Below are 10,729 nucleotides of genomic sequence, written 5' to 3' on the forward strand. Positions count from 1 at the left end.
AAACATGGTTCCAGTCTACATTATTAATAACATTAAATTTAAATAAATAAGATCTTTGTAAGTTTACTCAATTCTCATAGGTTTTGTGGTGGCATTCACTTCACCATGCTTAGATGTTGACATTAGGCAGGTTGAGAGGTTTATTTTGATTGAAAGGTTGAGAAGATTATTGCATGATTTCCGTCGCTCACCAGAATTTCAGAGGAGCTTTAGGCATCTAAAGTAAAGTTAAAGCACATTAAACCCATTTCTACTCTTCTGTAAGTGAGCAATCTGCCTGAAACCATAGTCTTAAACCAGCATTCATTGTATTCTCTTGCTGACCTTATATCTATTTCCAACACACTCTTATAATTTATGTTCATATGTATAAATTAATGTTGTTATATACTATAAGCAGCCTATACTAAAATGCATATCAATATATAATGTGTTCCTATTTACAAAACATATTAAATTAATGTGCTAACTTCATACATTATTTCTTAATGGGAATCTAACACAAAATAGGATATAAACCAGCAGCCTCTATGCTGACAGGATCTGACAGAATATTCAATCAATCAGGATAATTTAGTCATTTTTGCTGCTTTTCCTGTCAGAATTGTCACACCAATTCAAGTCTAGTATGCCTTCTAATTGAAGTGTAATAGATCATTTACATTAAGTGGCAGCAAGCTGAATACACAAATTTCTACCTTTGATACCCTTTAACAGTCAGTTTTTAGGTAAACCTTAGTTCTTATTTTATATATATATACATCTAATATATTTATATACTGTATATTTAAATATATACACCTGTATATTGTATGTATGAGTATAATCAGAAAATCAAATGGGATAAATACTGATTGCAAAAGCCCCTTATGGCTTTTGTGTACAATCAGTTGGTCCCTAGTATGTACACCTGGATCCAGGAATGCTAAAGTAGTCATATGCAAGTGGATATGAATGCAGTTTAATTCACCTATCTTACAGGAGTTCATTATTTTTCAGTTAGACATCTTTTTATTATTAAACCTAGAGAAAGCCTCTGACACTCACTTAAGCTAATAAAGAACTTCATCTTAAAAAGATAAATGTTTACATGACTTACTTCATTCTAATTTTCAGATATGACTGAATTAATTGATTTGGATGTTAATTAGCTAACCAAATGAGCTAATTTGGAAACTACCATTCAGATAGCTATGTATGACTACAGTTAGTCTGGAGGTCCATTATTTTCAGGAATATTTTTAGCATGGTATCAAAAGGTTATGCAAAATATCTATTCAAAGTATTCTCTGAAGGCAAATGATAACACTTTTGTGCTTAACTGTGCAAAGCTTACCATTGTTCCAAGTGCAGCTCAAGCATATTAATATCCAAACCTCCATAAGCTGCAGTCTCACACTCTTCTGTATGGCAAATTGTGTTTCGGCAGTCATTTTCAGAGTATGTGCCAAACCAAAAAATTAATATCTACAGATTTTATGTGCATGAAAATGGGAAAGCATGGAGCACAGGCGTAGCAGCTAGTAGTTTCACACCATTTATTTTGTTCACTCCATTATGTACTGTGGCAACATAGAGAGCTGAAGGAGTTTGAGCTGATCTGCAGGACCACCTGCTCTGCAGCATTTACAGTGTGCAACCAGGAGGATACATGAGATCATTTTGTGTACCCTGCTGTCATAAATACATTGATACATGCCTACCATGATATTTTTTTGTAATTAGATTAGAGGAAGACTAAATACACAATGCATTTCACATTTAGCCAGTGACTAGTGCTTTACAAATCTTATATTTGAATATTTTAACGTATTCCAGATTAAAACCAGGGGACATTCTGAAGTTCCTATTTGTTTCCAAAGAAAAAGAAAAAGGAAAACTACCTCCTCTTTTTCCCCAGAAAATTAAGGGATAGTTGCCAATATTGTATCCTTACTGTATCCTTACAGACATAAGCTTGAATGACAGCTTGCAGCTCCACATGCCTGGCTATTTTTAAACACATATAAAGATTTTTGCAGACAGTTGTAGCCCATCTCTTCTGTGACTACAATACAAAAAGGTGTGCTTCAAGATTCACCTAGACTGAGTCAGTAAAACTAGGATAACCACATTATTAGGTGCTGAAATTTACATATCTAACTACCTGAGACAGTGTATTGTCCTTACCTTGCATTTAGGAATATTCAGCATTTCACTAAATTGGTATTCTGTATCTGTCAGTATAAATTATCCATCATGATGACTGGGAAGCTGATTCCAGTTATATGTGGGGGAAGCAATATGATTTGGTATATCCTAAATCCCCCTCATTTATGGAACTTAGGAATCTTACATTGATGGATATCTTGTTGTTCATCTTGAGTAACAAATAATCCATGCTACGTGTTTAAACAGTTTTAAGACTTTCCTTCCTAAACAAGAATATTAAATAATGGGTTGTAAGATTATTCTCATTTCACAGATGTTCTCCACATCTCTATTTATCACCTAATTCAATTTTCATTCTTTTTTTGAAAACTGAAATATTTTTTTGACTATTTATGGACTACTTCTTCTCTGTATCATGCTGAAGTATTCATAGAAAATATTCTATAACTGATGTGGGTAACCAAATTTATGTTGCTTGGAAGCTATGTAACCGTAATACTCATAAAAATTCTGTATAAAAGCAAGAAGCACTCTCCAGTCATTTTTTTTAAAGAAAGTGGCTATTTTCACTTCATGCTGAGTACAGCTGAAGTGGTTATTCACGTACAAGTTATGCCCAGTAGGCTGAAATTTCTGAGCTTCTTGGTGGATGAATGCCCAATTTCTGGACATAGATTCTATTTAGTCAATATAGAAGTAGCAAATTCTTCTGCCTGCTTCAAGATTAAACACTTTATGAGCATGTATGAATTGAGAAAATTTTATGCCTGAGACATTTCACAGTGAAAGCCTGAGTCTTCCATGGAGCTCAGTCTCACACATGAACAGCTGTAAACCTTTCAGGATCACAGACTTGATCTCAGATATTTAAAGTAGATAATCTTGTGTATCTGCTAAGATCTTCATGTAGGAATCTAAACTTCCTGGTATCCCATTGATGTTTTTTCTTTTCCTTTTCTCCAATACCCTGATGATATTGTGCAAATGCTCCTGGTCCAGGATAATTAGGACTTTTTGGGGGGTTGCTTTGTGTTTGTGATTTTTTTTTGTTTGTTAGTTTGTTTTGTTGAGTTTTTTTATTAAATTCTTATACTACTATTTCTGGTTTTAGATATTTTAACCCTATCCAGAAATGTGTTAGAAATGTATCAGCACTGATAAGAAGCTGAAGTCTTATTAAAACTAATTGGACTTTTAATATCCCTGCTGTTATAATCCTGTGCTGCTAAGCAGTCTGGAGGGATGAAAGACATGGTAGCATGGTCAGCTTTAAATTGTTATGAGGTTTATACCAATTTAAGAGTGATAATATTTAAGCCTTAGCAAACACACTTATTTGATAAGATAATTACCTCTGCTTGTATTATACTGAAGATTTAATAAATTTTTGTTTTCAGAAAAGATCTCAGTATGTGTAGGATGTGCAACTCCTGCTTCCAATTCTGTGGTGAGTTAACCTTGGCTGGATTCCAGGAGCCCACAAAAACTGCTCTATCACGCCCCAAAGGTGACAGAAAATGTAACGGTTCATGTATTAAGATAAAGACAGAGAGAAATCACTCACCAATTACTGACACAGGCAAAACAGATTCAACTTGGGGAAATTAGCTAAATTTATTAATAACCAGATCAGAGTGGGCTAAGGGAAAAAAAAAAAACACAAATCTTAAAGCACTTTTCTTCTCTCTTCCTCCCTTCGTCCTGGGCTAAATTTTGCTCTTAGTCTCCTCCCCACCAGAAACACCAAGGGATGGGGAATGGACACTGGTCAGTTCATCGCACACTGTCTCTGATGCTCCTTCCTCCCCAGGAGGAGGACTCCTCACACTCTTCACCTGATCCAATGGGGAATCCCTCTCTCAGGAGACAATCTTCCACTATCTTATCCAATGTGAGTCCTTTCCACAAGCTAAAATTCTTCATTAACTGCTCCAGCAGTCCTCCATGGGGTCCTGCTGGCAATCCTGACCCAGCATGGGTCCATGTCTTTCTACAGGACCTCATGCCCTGCCAGGAGCCTGATCCAATGTGGGATTCCCACAGGATTGCAGCTTCCTTCTGATGCATCAGCAGGTCCTTCACAGGCTGCAGATGGATCTCTGCTCTACCACACACCTCCACAGGCTGTAGGGACTCAGCTGCTTCATCACAGTCTGCACCAAGGGCTGCAGAGAAATATCCCATGCCTGGAGCACCTTATTGTGCTCCTTGGCCAGTGACCTTGGTGTCTGCAGGGCTGTTTCTCTCATATTTTCTCATTCCTCTGTCACAGCTGCAACTGTTGTGCTGCAGTAAATTTCCCCCTTGAAACTGTTATCCTAGAGGTTCTACTGTTGTCATTGGTGTGCTTTACCTTGGCCAGAGATTGGTCTGCCTTGGATCCAGCTCACATTGGCTCTATTGGAAATAGGGGTGGCCTCTGGCACTTTCTGAGACAAGCTACCCCTCCTGCATCCCTGCTGCCAAAACCTTTTTATGCACACCCAATAGAACCTCACACTATGTCCTTAGCTTTTTAAGCAAAGGGACAGTTTCAAAACCTTCAATTTCTAATTCAAAAGACACTAGGGAATGATATCTCTAAATTCTCAATAATTACTTGGACCTGTGAATCCTGTGCTATTTTTATAAAACACTATCTCTGGTCAGAGTATCTTGGCATGAAATGGTTTTATGAATCATCCTGTTTTCCTTGTGTACCCTTAAAATTAAATTATTGCAGGAGAAATTTCCAGTGTGGTGCATAACAATGAAAACTGCAGCTTCCAAGCTCACTTTTCCATTCACCTTTTTTTATAGTATAGATATTCTCAGTGAGTCTATCCAAGTCTCAGTCATAGGAGACTGTCAGTCTCACATTTTTCTAAATGTGTGAACTCCACATTAAAAGCAGCTTGAGACAATTTCCCAGCTCTTCCAGCAAACTTTACTACTACCTATTTTTGGTTACTACAACAATTTTGTTTGGAATCTACCTCTACTTTGGAATGCAAATTTATTCTTGGCATTATGTACCTTCCCAGTCTCATGCCAGCAGTATCTGTTCGCTTACATTGATCTTCTATCTTCTCTGACGCTATTTCTGCAACTTTATTTCTAGATAGCAGCCATGTTTTCCATCCACCCTTTTTTTTCCAGTTTTAATAATATAAATATTTTTGGGATATGACTATTTTTTACAGTGAAGAATGGTGCAGAAATTACCAAAGCTTAACTGAATTTCTCCAGAACCAGAAGGTCACAGAATCACAAGAATGGTTGAGGTTGGAAGTGACAACTGAAGGTCACCTCCTCCATTCCCCCTGCTCAAGCAGAATATCTAAGGAAGTCTTACCAGGATGATCCCAAGTTGGATTTTTAACATCTCTGGAAAGGGAGATTTTGCAAACACTCTGGGCAGCCTGTGCCAGTCATCCTCACAGAATAAAAGGGTTTTCTGATGTTCAGACAGAACCTAGTGTGTTTCTGTTCATGGCCATTACTTTTGGTCTTCTCACTGGGTACTACTGAAGAGATACTACCACAAGTTCTTCACAGAAAAGGTAACTGGGCATTAGAGTGAGCTTCTCAGAGAGGTGATGGAATAAATATCCCTGGAGGTGTTTAAGAAAGGACTAGATGTGGCACTCAGTGCCATGGTCTAATTGACATGTTGGTGTTAGATTATATGTTGGACTTGATCTCAAAGGTCTTTTCCAGCCTAATTGATTCTGACATTCTGTGAAAGACATATCTTTGTATGATAATACTGATGTCCTCATAAAAATAATCTACCCATCCACAACCACAGTGCCAGTCTGAGATAGCAAATATCTTTTCAAAGTTAAGACAATGTCTTCAAGAAGGCTCTTTTGCATAAGTTGGACATTTCTTTGCCACTGTCTTCTATTTGGTATAGACGTTCTTTTAATCTTGGGTCATATCTTAGGGATTTTTTCTTCTTATCATCTTAATAGAGCTCTCTAATGTATTCATAAGTTTTAAAATATAATAGTACATATCTGTTTGAAATGTCTCCTGAAATAGCATGCTATATTACATCCTCTTTTTGCATTGCCTATTATTACTGTTTCAGTATCTTCATTGTTTACCCAGTAAAGAAAACACAATCATAGCTTGCTCATGAAATATTGAAATCCTGATGAGTTCCTCTTAGCAGTTTCACTGACAAGGAACAAATTACAAAATTCTGTTATATCAGAATTTTGTAACCCCATATAAGTTACTACACATACAGTGTAATTTGCAGTGTGCTCATAAAATGCTGCTGTCCAAAGTTAAGGGCATCAAAACTCTATATGAAGGAACTGAGACTGTGAATGTAAAACTTTTGAAATAATGCTTATTCACTTACATACCCTCCTGAGGTGGAGGGGTGGGGGGGAGGGGGACACAACACACATTGCTAATTCCATTTCAGATTGGTTTACTGGCTTTTGCTATTTTCATTTTATTTTATTTTTTCTTACTTTTAATACAGGATGAAGTATGAACTTTACAAGTCAGATTTCTGTAGAAATATGCAGAGAAAAATACAGATCTGCTTTGACCTTAGCAATAAGAATGTCCTCTTAATTTTGTTTACTTCATTTGTTTGTTTGCTCTCATTTAGATTTTAGGAATTATAGGGACTTCCAAGTGAGTTTAAGCAACATAAGAGCTTAAGTTTCTGTATATCTCTTAAGTTTTTTCTGTATCATATTTGGAAGAAAAATACTATGGAAATGTTATGTGGGAGACTTGCTAAAAATATTTATTATCTTAGGTCTGGTATAATACTTCAGACTTTAGGCAATTCCACAGAAATTTACTGATATTTAACCTCTGTACATTGAAGTCCCAGTTTCCCTTAATTTGAGTGCATGTTATTGTTTCTTGACTTGTACCTGAGTGGGTTTTTTTTTTTCCATGCTTTAAAAATTCCTCCAGTGTACTGAACTGTGAACAAAAAAATAGTATGATAAAGGATAAAGTGAGTTCAAAAAAAGTAAAGAAATACTCAGTGGAGAGAGTATCATGACAGTTGAACAGTAAAGGATTAAGTAAAAATGTAGCATATCAATATTGGTGTCATTCAGAGGCTTATTTCCCGTTCTCATCTTCATTTTTTTATGACTTAATTATTTCTCTAGCCCAGAAACCCAGTAAATCTAACACTGCATTACTAATTGCCAGCTACAGGCTTAGTATCAGATTTGAAAGGCCTCAGATTTGAAATTTATCAGATTTTGTCTGAGCTTTTTTGAACCTGTCTAGTTTTGCTTTTACCTGATTTAGCTGAAATAACTTCTTTTCCTAACAATCAGATCTTTAGAGTTAATTTGTAGAAACATAATTTTTATATATATATTAGTATCAGAAAATTATTCTCTGTTAAACAGAGTATTTATAACTTCCTCATATATTGATGTAGCACAGAGAAATAAATATTGGAATGATAACAAGGGCCTTGAAAGTGATCATAGTGTGCATGGGATGATGAGAAGGGAGGCACAGCTTGTTACCGCTGATTGCAAGTCTATGAATAACTCACCAATCATCAGGGAAAGAAATAGGAGTTAGACAGGAACAGTTATAGGGATAACAAGAGAAAAGAATAACAAGCATTCGACATATGTAAAATCCATCTGGTACACTAAATTTGGATGCAACATGAAGATGCAGATCAGAAGCCCTGAAAGAAATATCAAGGTGTAAAAGTGTGTTGGACAAACAGTCCAATTTGAATTCTAGAGAGAGAAGAAGAAACTTTATCATACACCTCTCACTTTTTCCTGTAAATGACACAGCTTGTTGGAATTTCCCTTTTCCTGTGTGATGACCATGAGTACTGTACACTCTTGGTACCCAGAAAATCTACAGCACCTACCATAAGTGTGAGCATAACATCAGAGGAAAAGTAACAAACATCAGAGGAAAAGTAACAATAACAATGACGCATGTAACATTTTTTAATTGAATTATATTGTTGTTGTTATTATTGTTGTTGTTTTTATTATTATTGAGATGTTTTGTACAATAGTATACTTTATATTTTAGTTTCTTGGTTTTTCTCATTTTGTTTCAAATATATTTGAATAATACTTTTTGAACTAAGCCCCAAAGATTTTCCTTACAATAAGAATAAATTCTTGTCTTACCTTCTTGATGTTTTTTTCCTTGTCTGTGACAAGTTTTTAGTGTGACATTTCCTACACACCTGCACAAAGTGCTGCTTGAGACATCCTGCAGTGTTCAACCTTGCTTCCAGCTGCTTCTCTGTAGTAGTAAAAGGCCATCATGTGCACCAAATTTATCAGCTCTGCTTGATTGCTTCTGATCTCTGGTGGTAAAATAGCAATAAATGCCTCTGTGCAGACAATTGAATTAAGACTTCTCTCTTGGTACTCTATCATGGGAAAATACATTTAGGGGGTTTTGTTTGCACGTTTCTTTGTCTGGGGTTTTTTGGATACTGCCTAAGTTAAAAATATATATATAAAATCTACATAATTTATTGTGGAATTTGAACACTTTTTAACCTGCAAATTTCTGAGAGTCAGAGTTGCCCCTTCGGCACCATAGCTTGACTGATTCCAAAAGGATTACCATTCAGTACCTAGCCCACACTTGCTTCTAGAAGATAGCAGAAGAGTTAAGCCAAACATGCTGGTGACTCCATCTAAAGTCCAGTTACTTACAGAGAGCAATTTAGCCACTCCTGAAACAGGGTGCAATCACCTTCTGGAGTTATATTCCTTCCACACCGAGTCACTTTTCAGTAGTTTCAGTATCTTTTGCTGTGTGCAGTTAATATGCAAGAATGGTAAGCATAACTTAAAATTAAAAAATATTATTAGCTAATGCACAGAAGACAACTAGATTTCTAGGGGTAATATGGAAATCATGCTTATAATTTAAGTAAAAGATCTTTGATGGACAGGTAGACATCACCCCTGAGTTGAAGGGTTGGTCTCTGCTGCTCCCTGGAATGGATCATACGAGTTTATTCATTTGTTTTTCTGTTTTTAATTTGCAGGTATTTTGCAGGTCTTAAAATAAATGCCTAATATAAAATTGGGAAAATCAGCTGAGATTAATTTAACTGCTTCTTCAGAGTGTCTTTTGGAAGTTAGATTAGAAGCTGTGTGCTGAAGATGACAGACTCTTAAAGAAAGATCCCTTTGAAACATTAACAGAGGGCATTAACAGAGGCCCATTAACATTAGTGGTCCCAGTGGATGTAAAAAGGGCTTCATGGATCATGGTTCTCACAAGGTAAAGGTCTGAAGAAGATTAATTTTGGTTTTAGTAGGTTTAAATCTGCCTTTCTACCTCTCTAGCTGTGATTCCAAATATCAGGTCCAAAATAATCTGGATTTAAGCTTGAGGATTCAGCTTTCTGGTTATGTAGCAGCTCACTGTAAAAGATGAAATTTTGGAGGCATTTCAGGGCTGTGAAGCAAGAAGCTGTTTCACAAAGGCTAGGACACAGAGAAGGAATTGTGAGTCTGGTCTCTTCTTCACTGGCTATTTCTGTTTTATGCAAAAATTTTTTAAACTAAAACAGAGAGACAGCTCTGGGAGGCACTGATAACTCTTCTACATCTGGTATAAGGGAACTGCAAGTAATTAGCTTCTCCAGAAACTCATACATTTCTTTGGGAAGCCTCATACTAATTTTCAGGCTGAATATGTTCCTACAGATATTTGTCTGTCTACTGAAAAAGGTTGTCTAATTTCCTGATTTTATACCCTGATATGGATAGAAAACATCTCTGCCTAAACTTTATTCATCTAAGCTATGAAAAGATGAGCTGTCATAGAATGTTCTTACCCGAGGAGCTAACCTTCGCTAGGTGAATCACAGAGCCCTTCACTTGCCCTGCTGAAAATTCATTGTTTGTGAACTAAAGTGAACAGCGTGGGTTTTTGGTTTTGTTTTCACCTCTTTTAACTCTTACCCTAACTCTATCTCTTTGTATCTTCAGTATATAAATCCAGGAACCCTGAGTGTGTATTTAAGTAGTACTTACTTCAGGGCTCCCAGGCAAATCTAATGAATTCATACTGTCATAGAATAAAAAGCTTCCGACACAATTTATGTAGAATCACCTCCACAGTTCTTTTGCTCCTTTTTATTCTAATTTTCTGAATTCTTAGAAAAGATTTTTTCTTTTTTATTCACAGAATTGTTGGTGTTGGAAGGTATGTTTGAAGATACATAATTTAAAACCTCACTAAAGCAGGTTTACCTAGAACAGGTTGCACAAGTACAGGTAGGTTTTGGATATCTCCAGAAAAGGAAGATCCACCACCTCTGGGCTACTGTTCCAGTGTTCTGTCCTCCTCAAAGTAAAGAAGTTTTTCCTCATATTCAGATGAAGCTTTCTGTATTTCCATTGTGCTCATTGCCCCTTTTCCTGTCATAATTTATATATTTTATTTTATGCTTTTTGTTCAATAAAGTTTTTTCTGTTTTTGTGAAGAAGCCTAAAATATTTCCATTTGAAGAATAAATTCTTGTTGTCATTATTTTTGCATTAAATAGGTCTTTTTGTTAGAATTATATTTGCCCTTTGAGTCAATCTTGTGGCGG

Source organism: Molothrus ater, chromosome 2, assembly GCF_012460135.2.
Source record: "Molothrus ater isolate BHLD 08-10-18 breed brown headed cowbird chromosome 2, BPBGC_Mater_1.1, whole genome shotgun sequence".
Lineage (NCBI taxonomy): Eukaryota > Metazoa > Chordata > Aves > Passeriformes > Icteridae > Molothrus > Molothrus ater.